General features: G+C 44.7%; 1 protein-coding gene across 3 annotated transcripts in view; it reads right to left on the reverse strand.

Annotated features, from left to right (window-relative positions):
• FAM117A (family with sequence similarity 117 member A) overlaps nucleotides 1–11290 on the reverse strand; it is a 32413-nt gene extending 21123 nt beyond the window's left edge. Inside the window, exons 1-2 of one of the 3 annotated variants that reach the window (XM_026864671.1) lie at nucleotides 11172–11290; nucleotides 8522–8656 (exon numbers count right to left, since the gene is read on the reverse strand). The gene's annotated coding sequence lies outside the window, so the exon portion shown is untranslated. Of the gene's footprint in view, nucleotides 1–5012; nucleotides 5101–8521; nucleotides 8657–11171 lie in introns of those variants that run through there. The other 2 variants (XM_026864670.1, XM_026864672.1) reach the window with 2 other exon arrangements.
• Between the last annotated feature and the right edge of the window lie 642 nt (nucleotides 11291–11932).

Raw genomic sequence — 11932 nt, forward strand, 5'->3', positions numbered from 1 at the left:
ACTGCCCCCCCCTACGCCGCCAACGCCGCTTATCAGCGCTGCGGGGGCGGTGCCGGCTGGAGGAGCCCGGCGATCATTGGGTGTCCGCAGCCAACAGCCCCGCCCTCCCCAACGACAGCCAATGAGAGCGCTCGGCGAGCTCCGCCCCCGCACGCCCTATCAGAGTAGCCAATCAGAAATGCGGCCACGCTTATAAGGCGTCACCCCTCGTGCTAGAGCCAATCAGAGAGGAAAGATATGCTCGAGACACGCCCCTTATCCCGCCCCGTTGCGGCGGCAGAACCAATCGCAACAGGAGACAGCCACGTCACGCCCACTGTACTGCGAGCCACCAATCGCAAACCTCCTCTGAAGCCCCGCCCCTTCCCCGCGTAGACGAATCCGAGCCGCCCGGCAGTGTTTGTGTTCTGCGTCCGGCGGTGGCGGCGCCGGGTCGTGGGGGCGGGGCCGGTTTCTCTTTCACCTTGGGAGGGAGAACGGGCCGGAGAGGGGGGGGCGGAACGGGGCCGCCCCGGAGCACCCGCCGCCCGTCCCCTCCTGCTCCGACTCGTCCCCAGGGCACGGCGGCAGCGGGCGGGAACAACCCTCTGCAACCCCCGGGGAGGCGGTGAGCCGGGTGTCGTCCCCGTCCGTCCCCCCCCCCTCGCAGCAGGGGTTACGCTACACGCAAGAAGAAAGGCAGAAAAAGTCAGAAAAACTTAAAAATAGTCAAGATCATAGCGCAGGTTCCGACCCACACCCTCCCTCCTGCTGTTTGAGGCTTTTACCAGCTTTTAGTCGTTGTATCCCATTTTAAAAGCTTTTAAATAAAGCTTTAAAAGCTTTTTAAAAAAAGTTTTAAAAGCTTTTACCAGCTTTTAGCTGTTTTTTGCCCCATTTTACCCAAGCTCTGCTCTAAGCAAAATGAACATCACAGTCGTTGTTTGCCTTTTAACTAGAAAAACCTGTTGTGGAAAAGTCTAATACAAGTGTTACCACAGAGCGAACTTCCAATTTTGTGTAGCCCTCAGACAGCTGAAATTCCAGATCATTCACTGCAACCCCTCCCATGCTGAATTAAGAGTTAAAAAAAACCCTCTGGAAAAATGAGAAATCAAAATGCTGAAGTGTTTTTTCCAGTGCTGGTCACACAGCACGGGTGGCTCTGTCAGGGGATGGGCTGGCAGATGGGGGAGGGGGGTCATGGAGGACCCCCTGGGGGAGGTGGGGCAGGATCAGGCCCACGGCCTTGCTCTGCACGTTGACTTTTGTACCGAGGACGTGACTCACGTCCCAGCCCGCTCACAGGGCCTGACCCTTGTGAACTGCAGCTCCAGCTGCAGCTGCATGAGGACCCTTCTCCTTTGGTTCCTTGTCTTGGTGTCCCTGTCCCCACCACCACGTGCCTTTGACTTGAGTCAGCTTTGCTGAGCTCACATTTCCAGAAAACTTCTGTTCCTTCCACTATCTGCCATCTCATGTCACCTGCGGGAATCAAGTGCTACTTAAAGGAGAGGGATAAAAACCTGAGAACATCGACCTATTTCTGGGCCCAGAAAGAAGGTGGCAGGGGAATACGGCTTCAGGAATGACAAACTCAGAGCTCCAGAGAGGGATAAACTGAACGCTCAGGATTTGGGCTGCCAAAGGGTGTTGCAGGAGGCAAAGTTGAAGCTGTAAGTACTAAAGATACACTTTTTCCCCAGTGCTGAACATTTGGGAATCTGCTCCCACAGCCTTTTTCTAGATGAGGTTCCTCCAAGGTGCCTCACCTCCATTTGTCCCTGCAGCCTCACACCTGGCAGGTGCAGAGGAAAAGGTCCTTCCACCTGCCCAGGGCCCTCAGCACCCACCACTCACCATCCCCTCACCTTCTGTTCCCCCAGGATAATTTCTGATCACAACTTCCATTTAAAACATTATAACTATACCACGTTGTTCGATTTCTTGAAAATACATCACAACACAAGCTTTTCCCCACCCCCACCCCCCCTTGGTCTCGCTCCATAAAACACATTTTTAGTCTGAACTAGTCCTCAAATAAAGGTTGTTACATTTCACCCTTTTCACTCACTATAACTCTACTAAACCTACAAGCAGAATTCACCTGCTATGGGTCCAGGCTCATATTCTGCCTCCAGACAGACGCAGTTATGTGGGTTTAAGGAAAGGAAGCGTCTGTCCAAGCGAAGGGTGGGGCTGATCTATCTAACCCAGGAGCCTGGGAAGCTGTGGCATGGCCAGATAACAACAGGGGGACAAGCATGAGGTGGCAGAGTGGCCTGGGCTTCGTGCCAACCTCTCTGGAGAGGAGAGGTTGTGGCAGCAGCTGACAGTTGGTCTCCCCCAGCGGCTATCGCAGCAGCACAGCACTCCCCATCTTCTTCCTGTATCTCTCTGCTCACAAGGCCGGCTGTTTCTATTTGCATGTAATCAGGCAACAGATGGGAAACTAGACAGTGCCGCCATCTCGCTTCTAGAAGAACCCCATGGCAGGGGGAGAGGTGGCGGGTATTGCAATACCACAAGGAAAAGACAGAACGTACCTCCTGATGGCAGCAAAGATGAGACAGAAACCACAGCTTTGGTTATTAGATCTTCGTAAACAAACAAAATGCCACCCAAACAACTAATCATCCCTATCTCTTCTAGCAAGGAGTGCTGCTCGATCTCTGATAAGGTGGAAGCCCAGTCACACTGTGAGCTCTGATCAGGACTCTCCTAAGGGTAAGGGAACATTCCAGAACAGCAGTAGCATTAGAGGGCTTTTCTCAGAGTTAACAGAACACAGTTCAAGTATTTCTCTGTTCACTTAATCTTACAACCTAAAATGAAGTTTTGAACTAAGTGAGGGTCCTCATGTATCTGTTCTCCTAACAGTTCCTACCTCAGCTCTGCAGCAACAAGGTAAAACCATACCTAGCTGATCTCTGAAATCCTGCTGCTACTCTGTATACAGACATTTCTTCAAGCCAAAGACACTCTTCCTAAGAATATTTCCTTCCCAAGGTCCATAGTAGCTATTAGCAGAGAAACAGGAAATTAAATGTAAGAAAAAGAAATGGAGAGGGAACAACCAAAGTACAGGTGTTCAAAAGAACATAAAACTGCCGTGAAAGAGTTATGAAAGCCAAACAGAGGGGTTTTGATTTTTTTTTTTTTTTTTTCACTGACAGAATGGTAGCTCAACTTTTTTAGGAACGCTTCAGAGTCAGTCCTTCCAACCTAGAAATTCAAATTCACCTTTCAGTTTCTCTGACACACTGTCTTTTTAAGGCACTGCAATTTGAACCCAATACCCACAGCTGGAACAAACTAAAAATATTCACTTCTCTGTACTGTTTGTCTTAGCCTAAAGGAGGTCACACAGCTGTGCCGCTGATTGTTCTCACCATATCTCATGCTATAAATACAGCAAGGAATATTGAAAAAAAAATAATAATGAAGCATTCAGCACGACTAAGCTAAGCACCACTCTGTCTCAAGTCCAAGTTTTGCTTTCACCAAACACTTCCCTCAAGGTTTAAAACCCCGCATTTTGCTTTAATATGTAGGAAGAGGCAAAAAGCACCAGCTGTTACCTATCAAATGGGCTACAGCTATTCTAGCTCAGAGGAGTTGCACATTATCAGCCAGCCAAGTTTATTTGCAACAAGAACAGGCCTTTCTGTATCCTTCCCCAACTAAGACACACATGACAGAGTAAGCGTAAAATTAAAGCTCCTACATTCCTGCAGGCTACACTCTAGCCTACGCAATGCAGTCATCTCCCCGTAATTAAGGTTCCTAATGATGTGCTGCATAGTAGTAGACGTAACACAATCTTTTACAACTGCTCAAGGGCTGCAGGTCAAGTATCCAGCTTCTTATCATACTCTGCCTGCTCGTTTCCATTGCTTCTGCCACAGCAGTTTCTGCAGACTTCTCCCCTTGCACAGGAGCGCTGACCTACCACACCACCAGCTCACTAGTCTCAGTTTTCAGAGTCTCAGAACGCCAGTCACTTCATCACGATTAGCAAACACCACAACGCTTCAGAATTATCAAATGCATCTCATGGCTATGCACTGACCTATTCAGTATGTTCCAGAAAGTCACCTTTTAACACTACAGCACTGTCCAGTTCCTCAGTATTTACAGGCATGTAGGAGAGTATTTCTGTGTAACAGACCTGGCCTTCCCTTCCCCTCTGCACACCCTCGGAGTACACCTTACTCCACATCCCAGAACTGCTACCCACCATTCTTTAGCTTTATGTCAGTGTCCCCTGAGGAAGTGAAAGGCAAATAGGAAACGTATAAAGCTGAGCAGTTGCCACTGCAGTCCTGTCATTCTGGTCCAGTGCTCAAGTCCTAAATGAGGTGATATTTCTAGCTGTTTGCTATGGGTAGGAGGGAGACAGAGCTTAGATTTAAACTCCTGATCAGCTGAGCATGAACGTGGAAGATCAAAGGGTCATTCAGCATACAAGCTAAGCTTTCCCTCATTGTCCTTGAACAAAATTCCTCTCACTCTAAACTGTGGAGTAAAATGCCTGCCTGTCTGCCTCCCACTCTATCCCCAAGAGAGATGGCTGCATTTCACTACTGGACAGTTTCTGCACTCAAATGTTTTGAGATTAAAAGCTCTAAAGAGCAGCAAGATAAATAAAACTGCAGTTTATTAACAGAGACTAACAGATTATTCACCAGACGAGCCAAGCTATTTCACAGTCTGGTCATGCTCACAGTGAAAACAGTGGGAGTTTTGGGAACAGAGCACAAACCCTGCTAAGAGTAAGGAGACATTATGAAATAGATCGTTTTCACTAAGTCATGGAAAGGCAGGAAGCCTCTCCTAATAGTATGAATCATCAATATACCAGAAAGAGTGCACTTAAAAGTAATCACTGATGTCCAGCACTGCCAACAGTGTAATAGAGCATCTAAATGAATACAAGGACACCAAGGAGAGCAAGTCAGTCAAGTACCAGCAATCAATTTAAAACAGACAAGGGACTCAAAACTACAGCTATAATAAAGCATGTCTCATACCTGCTGCTGCAACATCCTCCACTGCTGCTCGGGTTGCTTCTACCCACTACAAGAGCCATCTCATCATCCCACTACTGTGACCCTGCAGCTTCTCCTGCTGGAAAACAGACACAGCAGGGATGAAGTTTACTCTCTTTAGGATCCTTTCATCATACACTTGCAGAAGTTTGGGTATGTGACTTCCAATTTTCTTTTCTATCTCCACCAGTGCTGATGACGTGCAGGGCAACCCCCTGTTTTGTGCCATCTGTGCGGCAGCTGGCATTTGGCTGTTCAAAGTGACACACAAAGGTTGTCTGCAGCAGGACAACACATCTAGGGGACACAAGGACTTGTGATCTAAGCTGGTAGATCCCACTTATCCTAAGAGATTATCTTGTTTCTCCTCTCATGCCCAACCACATGGATTCAGGAGTCAGCCAACATCAGAGACTTAGTAAAGATTTCCCAGAATAACATGGGCTGCATTAGACGTGAAATGTTCACCATTAAGGAATGCCAGCTTGCTTAGGAGACTGTTAGAGGAAAGTTTATGTCTTTAGGATAGGCAAACCCATGGTTTCTCAGTTTGCACAGAAGATTGTCAGCAAATAAAGTTCACCCATCAGCTACTGCCTGGTAAAGCATGGCAGCTCAGACACACAGCACTACCTTTTCACTTCCTGAAACCAAATTAGATTAGAAAGTGTTTAGAAATGTGTTATAAAAAAAAAAAAGTTTACATCAAGGGCTGTATTTGGCACAAGAATATTACTCCCTCATAGATACAAAGCAGTCCCAAGACAAACTCCCTAGGAAGTGCTGCTGAACTTTTCCAGAACATGGAACTTACCAATTTGGAAGCACAGGTAAATAAAACTTGTGTGGCAACAACTGGTACAATGTAATTAGGAAAAAATGCAGACACCGAAGAAAATAACCTACTTGGCTCACCCCAGAGCTCAGCAAGCCAGAAGTTCATATGGGAAGAAACTTTTTTTTTTTTTTTTTTGCCATGAATAATTACAAAAACAGGAGTTTCAAAGGAAATCAGCAGTTCCAGCTGGCACATAAACCTTGTGCTAGGAACAGCCATTTTGCAGCAGCACACTTCTAACAGGACACAAGCCCCCAGAATGCAATAACATTGCTCACCCCAATCTTTACTTTTTAATAAATTTCTACAAGACAGTGTTTGTTTTTTCTTTCCTAATTAGAAGTGTAATGGACAGTGATCATATCACATAATACAAACTGGTATAAAAGCTGCTGTTCCCATCCTGTGATATGATTCTTCCAGATACATCCTCCCATTCTCCCTCCATTCTGTATTGCCAATTTGCACTCTGCTTGGTGTTTCTTTGGCTCCTTCAGTATTAAAGCACAGAGCTAATCAGTCTCCTAGGAAACTAAGAGAAAGATAAACCTGCCGAAACAGAGAAGCAGCCGAATTGATGCATATTTGATATCAGAGTTAATCAGACCATCCCAGCTATGGTGGTGCTCAATGTACCAAACTGGTGGCCTCCTGTTCTCAAAATCCTTTTGCTTAGCTCTGGTTCTTACTTCCACCTTGTCTTACTACAATTCTCTTACTCCTTGTCTCAAGGCTGCTTATTTTCTTGACCTCTGGCTAAGCGTCCAAGTATACACCACCCTTTAGTCTGGGGTGATATTTGGTTTGTTACCTGCCTCCCATTTTCACTTTGGATCTAAGCAGTAGGCACATTCTAAACAATCCCTCTACCTCCACTACTGCAGGCAACTACCTGAGGCACAGAATATAGTTATTAGGGACCACTCTCTAATTAACAAAGCAAGTAAGGACAAATTCTGTCCTTACTATACTCACATATAACCTGTTCTTAATATCCCCATAGTTCTTACAATCAAGATATTCATGTCAACTGGAAACAGAGCTACAAAGTCTGTGGCTAGTTGCCCAAAGTAAGTTTTATGAAAAGGAACTGCCCACAAAATGGGCTCAGAAACACCAAACAGGATGAAGTTTCGCCTTTGCTTCCCACATCAGTATCATCTTTGGTGACAGATGTTTCTTACACCTGTGAAAGTTTGTGTAATTGGGCTGAACAACATGAACAGAGTTTTCCTTTAAGGAAGCATGCAGAGGACTTGATTGATTAGGAAGCAAGGCACTAACATCACTGCCAGGCAGTTGGAGAGCACTGCCTAGACTGGAAGGAATGTATTAAAGGAGCAGATCACAACTCCAAAAGCAGACAAGAGAGCCCAAAAAATAACCCATTTTGGCAGGAACAGGACGAGGATGGCATAAAAATATCTGACCTATCAATAGGCTTTAGTCCTGCCAGGGCAAAATGTACTTTTATTGCAGCTATTTAATAATTAGATTATACTATGAGACCCAGGGGAAGGAGGGAGGGAACCAGGAAGTGTGGCTATATTCAGCTGTAACTAAGTGAAAAACAACAGCTTTCAGCAAAACTCAGACTGGATCTTTTTTTCCATTACAATAATAATAAAAAAAAAAGATGTAGGCCAAACTGGATTGACCTTGCTCCTGATGCCAGAGAACACAGGCTCCACTCAGATGTCTGCATGCCAGAGCCCCAGGGAAAGAGCAAGTGCATGCATTCTGTTAAAGTTTACTGAAGCACCCCTGTCCCTCTACACATAGTCGTGTTCTACAAGACCTTCAGCTCAATGCATGTTACATGGCCACAGTTCTCCATAAAGCAGTTTCTGTGACTATTTATACTACAGGTCAGTATCCATTCAAATCTAAACCAGCTTCAGGCTTTAAAAAAATAAACACCCCCCCTCCCCAGCCATTTGCTGAACTGTCTGCAAACACATCCTCTAAAAACTGGAGTCCTGACGTGCAACAGCTGATCATTTCTTTAATGCAAAAGTAAAAAATATGACACCAATCTCCAAATAAATCCCACAAGCTACCTTCAGTGCTACGATTGTCAAACATATTTGTTGCTGTTGGGTTTGCTTCTGGAGTGTACCAAGGCCCATTGGAGAGCTGGTCTCTTCAGCTGTAAACAGAAGTCAAGTCTTAAAAATACATAGGGCCAAGATCATAGCTAGTCCAGGTTCCACAGATGTTTTACCACATTAAATCCTGCACCTTCTACCATTTGTACACACATATCTGCATTTAACCTGTTTGCACATCACTGACTACACTTTGTCAAGAACCAACTTCAAGCTTCTCGGCTACTGACAGAATAACTTCAGCTCCAACCCCCACTCAGAGCCAGGCCAACATAGATCAGGTTGCACAAGCCCTGTCCAAAAATACAGCCAGCAGCTAACCCTCAGTTATTCTATAGTAAAAGTGCCCTTGTGAGAGACGGTGACCCACTCCCATGTATGGGTCTTTAAGACACATCAAATTGGATCAGGAATTCAAGCTCTAGATGCTTGGGTCAAGAGGTTCTCTGACGCTGCTCTATCATCTAGGCCTACCGCACCTAAAATCCAAACACTTAAAAATATTAAGCTGGAACCCAAACCAGAGGGAAGCCACCTCTACTCACCTTCTGAAGATGTGAAAGGATAAGCAGCTGGGGTCCTGGATCTTCATATCTGCGTAGCTCTGGATATTTGCAGCACTTTACTATTATCATAGTCTTTCTCTAAGTCTAGCCCCCAGAGCTGGACTGAGATGATACCTAAAAGCAAGTAAGATTTATTCAAGTATAGCACTTCAGATATTTTTATGGTGTTATTTTCATTATATAACATTTCTCTCATTTGCTTTAAAACACATTTCAGCGGGTAAAGTAGCCCTGCAGGAATGTATCATAGCAAGTAACACATAAAGCACAATTAAAGTGAATAACATTTATAAAGCACTTAGCAACTGAGAAACCTTAAGTACTTTAAAAGCATTTATTCTGCTTCATAACAATGCCTACATAAGCAAGCCTACTTTATATTATCACTAATATAAGTGATGGCTATATTAAGGTCTCACAGGCAGCTCGCTCAATGCCGCATCTTCAGAGCAAGTGGGAATCAAAGCAGGAGATTAGAGCTGTAAGCCTAATTTCTATCTATTGATGCTTGTACCTCCTTATGGAGGTTGGTTTAGGGGAAATTCCCCTTTTCATTGCCTATATTCTTTAAGATTTGGCAAGAGATTTTTTTTTTTTTTAATACAACAATGAATGTACCTAAACCTAAATTCCAAAGAGTTTTAGTGAGGTAAAGGCCTTGAGAGATTTCAAAAGATTCAGCGAGATCTTCAGGGCCAAGATATTTCAGGCAGTTAACTCTGCTTACATCTGTAACAATCTAGCACCTACACATCTTCGATAACCAAGGATTTCAAAGTCACTTCTGTGTGATTTCCCATGAAATTTGAAGTCACCAAGCTCTTGCTAAACTTTCTTCTGGTATAGCATCAGGAAATTCCTCATTTCCTACTTGTCAGCATTTTCCAGAGTTAAGAGACTGCAAGTCTGGCTTAAGAACCTTATCAAAAAGAGCTTAAACCCAGTGGGGATCCTTGTAAGCAGAAGCTACACCAGATCTGCACCCTGAAGAAACCGCTGGCTCTTCCCAAGCCGGCTCCTCGTTTCAGTAGCGTGCTCGGAGCGAAGCAGTGGTTTCCTGCACCGACATCTAGTGGCGATACCAACAGGGAAGGCACCTGCAGCCACATGCAACCCCTCAACTTCCACATCCCTTCGTGTTTCTCCCCTAGAACAGACCCTGCAGTTTCAGACAAATGTCAGGGCTGGAGCTCCTTCAGTACCGACCCCTGGCATATGGCCAAGGTCTGGACACATCCCTGACATAACAAATTAATGAAAAAAACATTATTTCTGTTGTAAACCTCTCAAGTTTGGGTTGGATTTGAACTGTAGTTGTAATAAGTTTAATCCTTGCAGTCTGTTCTACTGGTAGTTACACCCACAGAGAAAAGTTTCTGCAAGCTCTGCTGCAGACTCATGCTTTTCTGAGAGCACAAGGCAGTTTAGCAAATATGAGGCCATCTTCCCTTCTCATTGCCCCCTTCCCCTACAGACAGTGGATATTCTAGTTATATCAATTCAAACTGCCACAGAGGATTTACAATTTGTGTTACTGTTTTAATTATCAGGAAACAGTTAAGACAGCACGGGGAACAGGATTCCTGGCTTCTATTCAAGTACTGCCACCTCTAGGAAAGTTATTAAACACCACCCACTTCTGTTTGCTTTGTTTTTCCAGTATCAGCCTGTTGGTGGTGATAAGTCCTGCTAATATGCATTGACATAAACAACTTATTTCAGACATAACCTTCAGTAACACCTAGAAGCTCTAACTGATATTTTATTTATCTGATACAATTAAGCACTATAGCTTGCATATAAAGCCAGAGTTTTTGAAAGAGGAATCTTATTGCGACTATTTCAATGGGATGTGACAATGTGCAACTTTTCACATTGTATTCTTTAGTCTTTTTCATTCAAGCAAATCTGCAATTGAATTTCCATATTTGCAAGGTCCAAATATGTTTTCTTAGAACCAGTCTTTAAGCTAACCGTAACTTTTCTAACACATGCAGATTCCATTTAATGCAAGAAGAGATAAGAGATGAAGAAGTTGCAATGTACCAGCTCTCTGAATTATTTTATTACTCCTGTCCCACATTTCCATTAGAGCACTTAATCAGTTGGCAACATTCGACACACTCACTCTTGTGGGGCCTGAGCTTTGTCTCATAAGAAGATACACAGGAGACGAGCAACTATGAGGTGTCCAGACTAACTCCTCCCTTCTCTTTCTATTAAGGAATAGTGCACTAATTTTCTTTGTTCCCATTCCTCTTGCCCTTTGAAGCAATGCTTTAGTTCATCCCAAATTTATCTCAAACTAATCACTTCAAGTCAGTCTAATAACTTTGAGAGCATAATGCTTATTAGACTGGCACTAGATTTTGGCTCAACTGCAATTTGAAATTCTATTAAATTCCAGGCAGTCTTTTATTTTTCTTATAAATTAAGAACTCATGCATTTGTGCTGCGGCGTTTTCTCCTACAGCCATCTTACAGTAGGTTTACAAATTAGTTCACTGAAAAAAATCACTTACTAGTAAGTTGTTCACACACCCACTGTATTCCTGAGTTTAAGGTGTAAAATTTTTAGGTTGTATGTATGCTTATTTGCAACCAGTACATACACTCCCACTTCACATACCACACATACTGCTTCCCATGCCTCTCTGCTTGGGCAAAAGCAGAGGTATTTCATCTTGACTTCTTCAGAAGGTTTGCTTTTCAACATTTCACAGGACAGTGGATACACCTAGGAGCAATAACAATTTGGAATGAGAAAAATAGTATTACTTGCATGACTAAGGATGACATGCACTCATGAGGATTATAGGATTAGGCCCTGAGAATTTCATAATCCCTAAAGATAACCACGGTTGGAAAGAAATCATGTGTTTGACTAAATACTCCTATTTTCCCCCAGGTTTTTACATAAAGCAATATACTGTTGCTCACAGACAATGTTATCACATTAACATTATTGATATGTTATGCTTAACCAACTATTAGCTTAATCACAACCAAGGAAACAGCTCCCACAGTGCTCGGCCAGCGCAGGGAACCCCACAGGGGTGAACTTGCTGCCTCTCTGCTCCAGGCCAGCCAGAGGCCCCAGTTAGTGAGAGCCGACAAAATGCCTCATCAGCTCAGGGCAGAAACACGACCAGCTACAGAGGCAAAGCTTCATCAACACGCCCCTCCCCTCCCGACGATATTTTGAGAGCAGAAAGATTAATTAACGACAACAGCCTTTCCGAATGAGAGCCCAAAGCAGCACAGCCCTGCGAGGCCCGCCCAGGCCCCTTAGGCCTCTGCGACGGCCCGCCCCGGGCCGGCCCAGCGCGGAGCCGGGGCCCGGGAAAGGCCTCTCCCTCCGGCAGGACGCACAGAGGGCAGGCGGCGGCA

Source organism: Athene cunicularia, assembly GCF_003259725.1.
Source record: "Athene cunicularia isolate RWA chromosome 27 unlocalized genomic scaffold, athCun1 chr27_part1, whole genome shotgun sequence".
In the NCBI taxonomy this organism is placed as follows: domain Eukaryota; kingdom Metazoa; phylum Chordata; class Aves; order Strigiformes; family Strigidae; genus Athene; species Athene cunicularia.